At 38.7% G+C, this 6353-nt stretch overlaps 1 long non-coding RNA gene across 1 annotated transcript; it reads right to left on the bottom strand.

Moving 5' to 3' along the window:
* Positions 1-1337: 1337 nt before the first annotated feature.
* On the bottom strand, positions 1338-1986 carry LOC111743757. The gene is made up of 2 exons (XR_002781855.1): positions 1843-1986; positions 1338-1722 (listed from the first exon to the last, which is right to left on the bottom strand). It is a non-coding gene; the product is annotated as an uncharacterized LOC111743757 (long non-coding RNA).
* Between the last annotated feature and the right edge of the window lie 4367 nt (positions 1987-6353).

The raw sequence follows: 6353 nt of genomic DNA, 5'->3' as shown, positions 1-6353 counted from the left end.
GTCACTGGCTCTGGCCTTTCCATGCCTTCCTAACTCGAACGTGGACCTGATGCACACTCCTGAGATGACGTTCTTCTCCAGGATGCAGTCTTAAGGATGCTGAATGGACAGAGAGAGCCTGCATCCTTGATGACATTGTCAAGCTATTAAACCTACTTCAGCAGCCAGTTACCCCAAACTTCGTGTTATATCAGACAGTGAACCTCCCTCAGTTCGTTTAAGTCATTTAAGTTTTATTTAATGCTGCTTGCAACCAAATGTAGTCTTGTTAAACAGATGATTAAAAATTCAGCAGGGTTCTTTTAAAACACTTATTTAGGGATAGGATTAAAATCGTATTGTAATCTAACCATAATATATAAAAAGGAAGCAAAATAGCACAGCGCTTAAGAATAAGGATTTAGTTTTGAGCCGCAGCCACACCACCCACTGGTTCATTTAGGCAAGTTATTTACTATTCTCGGGTTCAGTTTCAGTATCTGTAAATTGTGCAGGATTACGTAATGAAATGGTGAAAGAATTAAGTGATAAAAATGCATGAAAAGCACTTACTTGGCACACAGTAAATGCTCAAGAAAGATGAAATATTTTTTGTTATTTATAATATCGTAGATGAAGCCTAAGGCTAAAGAACTTAATTCATGGAATCCATCATGCTTTCTTGAGGTTCTACTTTACAGATTCACAATATTTCGAACTTTTGGATTCTATACTGTTTTCTTCCATTTGACATCAAGAAATAACTCACTTTAGTATTTCTTTCAAAAGAGATGAGAGAGGATATGACGCAAAGGTTGTAGGGTATTATTTCCATATTGTTTGTTCATGCTATCACTGTACTTCTAACATAACAATAATCATCGATTATAATTCAATTATTTCAAAACCAAAGATTCATTAGAGTTGGTTTATCAGAACTAATATCTCAATGGCCACCCCATCCATTCACAGGATGCTGGTTATTTCTCTTACCCACTCAATGTTCAGATTTTATTTGTCCAGTTTCTGATTTACAAAAAAAACCCAACAACCTTAATAGCGTTTGCATCTCCCACCTCCCCGCCCCCGCCCCTCTGTCCTGGGTTCGGAAGAAGTCTTATGTCTGGTTACCATAGCTAAAACAGGAGACACCCAATCGAAGAAAGGTATGATTTATATGAGCAAGAATGAAAATAAAAATCACACCCCACTTAGAGGAAGAGTCTGGGACCAAGTCAAAATAGTCAGACATGAAAGCTTAGCGACTTTATACATTTTAAGCATTGCCTGGAACTCTGACGGACAGGGTATTCTGGAAGGCGGCTTAAGCAAATAAGTACGCCACGAGGAACACTGAAGTCGTTTCATGCTGTGGCTGTTTTAATCTTTGGGCATGAACTAGTCATTATTTTCATAGAGTGTGGGAGTAGAAGGAACCAGGGGGTTTCTGAGGCCCATAATGGACTTCTGTGGTGTGCACCAAGGACCGAATGTGGTGCCACAAGATTCCTGGGCTCTCGGTCACCTCTGACCGGTGTGATTTCTAATCCAGCCTCAATGTGTCATCTCAGCTTCGGTCTGTGGAGGGGGACGCCACCTTGCTACTTGGGCTTTCCGATGAGTAAAATGGTGTTGGCAGTTGTCTTAGTGGCGAACTTCAAGAGGCCAAGCGACCCCTCGGCTCTCAGGAAGGTAGGCGTAGGATATCTTCGTAGTTTGAAGTCTGTCTCTCTCCACAGGTTACTGCAAAATGTATGGGGTTAATCAGCCAAAGCGGATGAAAAAAATCTGAGTCTTAGTTACTGAGGAGAAATTATAAAGCATCCAGGAAAGATAAAAAAATAGTAAACTTCATTTACTTACATTCTTCTTGTGCCAGTCGTGTGTTTTCAGATGTTTTTTATTAATAGCAAAGTCAGACTATCTGAGGAAAATGTTCTAGGACAGACTTCTTGAAGCTTAAACTAGCTGTGACTTTGCACAGCTCCCAGCGCCTTATGCCTGGATGATATTAAAATTGTCTATAAGGAAGAATGAAGAGAAAGAGAAGCTCGAGTTACTGAGAAGATTCCTTAACATCCTATTACATTATTCTTTGATTTCAAACACTCAATCTATCTTTTTTCTTAAACTTACGTATCACATAAATACCATCTAATTTATCTTTCTTTTCTCATCGCAGGTACAGGATATTAAAAATAATAATGTCATCCTGAGGTTTTACTGGTTTCAAAGGGAAATTTTTCTGTGGTTTACATATTTGGTGGGCTTTCGATGAGGAGAAGTTCCTGGGGGTCATGTCTTGTCCCTTGACATCATATTTGCTCAACTCACTGAAGCAAGATTAATCTTCTAAAGCATTGTTTTTGTTGCGTCATAAGTGAGGCCCGGGTTTTCCTGTCTGCGGTGTAGTTCATTCTACTATCTGGCCAGCGCTAACTCTCCAGTCTCATCTCTTATTACGCTTCCACTTGAACTTGATTACTAAGGTCCTGACAAACTTGGTTACTAATCATTCTTTCAACATGCCAGGTCATTCTCCATTTGCTTGTCCCCTCACTTTGGAACGCCCTTGTCATCTGCCCATATGCCAATCTGGTTTAGGCATCGTGGACCAAGTTGAGAAGCCCCTGCTTGCAAGGGACCTGTTGTGGTCACTTCTGGTCTGACAGTTTACTCTTCTAAATTCTTACACTACTTCGTTTGTACCACAATTAGGTCATTCTTTACTTATTGTTCTTTACGAAGCTATTCGAGCTAAGCTATATTGTCCTTTATTAAGCTATTGTCCTTTATTAAGCTTCATTAATTCAAGGTGCATTTACTGACCACCCTCTCTGTGTTAGCAACTGTTCCAAGAACAAGGAATAGTCTAGTGAACGAAACAGATGACGCTCCAGCAAATCTCTTTTATTAAACTATGAATTCCTGAAGGATAGCTACTTCACCTTTATATTTCACTCTGGTCAATGTTTTGATCATGGAAAGCAATGACTCATTTGTATTACATCAATCAATAGTTTCCAGCCCTATAAGACTCAGTAGCTTCTTTTAGCTAATATTTTTTATGCCGAAAGAAAAATAACAAACGGTACCATCTATCTACGCACATAATTTCAGAAGTATCAAGATACCTCCACGTGAAAATAACAGATGCGAAAGAGGACAAACACAAGGAAAATAATATGTGTTTCATTATATATGCACTTGGACATGACCACTTAGAAGATACAGTGCAGTATGCAGATGAGTAAGGGTGGATTCTCACCATTTCCTGTGTGAAAATGCCATAGCAGAGGCATGAGGAACACAGAAATAAAAGCTGTTGTTCGAATGGGTTATAACAATCTCGTCTCGTTCACGTATAACGAGGGACACAGAGCAATCACCTTAATCGAAACTGGGGTAACATGCCAAGGACAACTGCAGACGACTGCAACAAAGTGGAGAAATGAGGAACGATGACAGTCCGACAAAGGAGCTGAATCTTACTCGTCAGGGGAGGGTCGAAATAACTCACATGGAAGGATCTGGAGGAGAGCAGTGACAGAGTAGCCTGAAAAACATCTCTTCTACTTTAAAATCCTGCCATATGTCGGGGAATACTTTCAGTTTCTGGTATTTATTAAGACTTTGAAGACCAAATATTTTGGCAGGTGGTAGGGAACAGAGGGTGGATTAAGGAGAAAAAAAAAAAAGAGTCATACATACAGGAGGCTGGAGAAAACTGTTTTACGATATGTTTCTGGGGGAACTATAAGAGGAAAATTAAAATTAATAGGCAACTCACTTCTGCTTCCGGTCATGACTGGTATTGGAACAGCCTTCCTGCCATAAACAACGTGTATCTGTACAAAATGTAGGAAACAAACGTGTTTCGATGTTGGACACGAGCCAGCACAAGATAGTGATTCTTGAGACGTGGAAAACGAGTAAGGAGCATCATGTGAGCCCTCTGGTTTTCAGTCAGAAGCCATGTTCCCGACTGCAGCACAGGAAGCAGGAGCTGACGCCGAGCACAGCCACCCTGCTGAGCCGAGGGGACCGAGACCAGAGGGAAGAGAGGCTGAGAGAGCTGGAATTTGCAGGGCAGAGAACCAGAGAAAAAGGACAATGAGAAAGAAAGTTCTAGAAATCTCTATAGAAGTCCCCTCGAAGCTAGGATGGAACTCTATGAGACCAGAGGGAAATGATCGCCGTGAAAAGAATGAGCAGGGGCCGGAGCATGCACAGGCTGAGAAGGGTTTGAATTTGGTCTCGTCATAGTGGGAAGGCCCATTAAATATCCAGAACATCCCGCAGAGATCCCAGAAAAGCCACACCTTAGCGGTAGGGCTGAACCAAGTCCTGACCTAACAAAGCTTACCGACAAGACTCAAAAGAATCAAGCGAATCCATAAATAGTTTAACTGCTGCAGGAATGAAAATTCAATGCTTTTTAAAGGAAGACGACAAAATTGAGAAAGTCAACAGTATATCATTTGCACTGTTTAGAATCTAATCGAAGTGCAGTCAGTATGAAAAAGCAGATTTCTGGTTACCCTCGCGATGGATAAGCTCTAACAGATGCATAAATTTCAGTCCCGGGAAAAGAGAAAGGGGGAATAGAAAAATATTTAAAAAAATAATGCTTCAAAATTTTTCCAACCTGATGAAAATTATACACACACAGGTCCAGGCAGCCAAACGAACTCCAAATAAGACAAACACCAAAGAAAACTACAAAGAGACATGTTATAATAAAATTCTTGAAAACTATGAGAAAGATAAAAATTCCAAAAACAATATCCCCACAAAAGTTGGAAAAAAAAAAAAGACACATTATAGACCAGGAAACAGAGATAACAATTGACTCCATCAGAAACGATGTAAGCCAGAAGACAAGGAATGATATTTTAATAATACTGAAAAAAAAAAAAAATCCACCATTCATCAAGAATCCTGAAGCAGCAATAATGTTCTTCAGAAATGAAAATACTTTCACCCGAACAAAAAGCTGAGAGAATTTATTCACCAGGTACTACGAAAAATGGTAAAGAGTGTCCAGAAGTCCAAGAGAGAAAAGTGTCACTTAAAAACGCAGATCTACTTAAGGGCACTGAAAATAGTAAAACAGGAAGCAGATATTAAAGACTTTTTTCTCATTTTCTAATTACTCCAAATACTAGTGATTGCATAAAACAAAGTAAATGATGTAGTGTGGCATGTATAATATATGTAAAACTGGAAAATAAGTGACAATGATATTACAAAGGACTGGAGAAGAAATTGGGAAAATGCTACCGTGAGCTTCTTAAGTTACTTGTAAAGTGGGTGTGATGTTATTCAAAGGTGAACCGTGATAAGTGAAAGGTGCGCATTTCATATGAAATGTAAACTATCTATGACCTTGATTTTCCAAGAAAACAATAAAATATTGCATTTGTCAGAAAAAAATAGGCAACCCAAACAAAATAAAAATGCATTTTTCACAGCACAGATACAAGCTTTTAATATATAAATATTAGCTGAATGACAAAATATATACAGACACGCATATATAATATACATATACACATAGTATATACACATAGTAAATATAATATATAGTACACGTGTGTATGTACAGGAGAATAATAATATATTTTTAAAATCCTTAAAATGTAATCCTTAAAATGTTCTTTCATACAACTCCGCTAATTACATGATATTTGATTTTAAATTTGTTAAAACAGTTAATATCTTTGCTATGTCTTTAAACTTATTTACAGTGACCACTGCAATATATGTACAGTGACCACTGTAATATACGTACAGTAACTGTCCTTTGTAGAGTTTCAGTGAGATACCACTGAAATTCTTTCCAGCTAAACATGAAGTTGGAAATGCTCAGAAAAGTAATTCAGCTTATTTCCAAAAAAGGTGGTTCGAGATTTGAACTTTGTAATTAGAGTGATTAAATTCTTTGGCTCCGGTCTGTCTTCCCCGCTCAGGAAGCTCTCTGCAAATGATGGTTCACGTCCCCTTTTCCACTTCAGTGAGGTGAGTCCCGCCCAATCACTAATGAAAATTCACTCAGACCCTCACGTCTCATCTTTGGCAGCAGCCACACAGGACTAATGTATTTCTGAACCCACGATGCTCTATTTAAGCAAAGTTTTGTAGAATAACGAAGGATCGTCTTCTCTTGATTTAGTGGTGCATTTCTGGAAAATTTAATGTCTATGAAAACTTTTGTTAAATAAATCTCTTATTCTCTAATAGGGATGTGTTTTATTTTTTTCTGATGATATTCTTGCTCATTGCCCTCCCCATGGAATCCTAATTTGCAGGCAGGGTTGAGAACCTCTGAGCTGATGGGGTGATGGGATAGGGGCTCTAGACTGGAATAGACG

The sequence above is a fragment of the Pteropus vampyrus genome, unplaced genomic scaffold (assembly GCF_000151845.1).
Source record: "Pteropus vampyrus isolate Shadow unplaced genomic scaffold, Pvam_2.0 Scaffold121, whole genome shotgun sequence".
NCBI lineage: Eukaryota > Metazoa > Chordata > Mammalia > Chiroptera > Pteropodidae > Pteropus > Pteropus vampyrus.
This window is presented reverse-complemented; position numbering and strand designations above follow the sequence as displayed.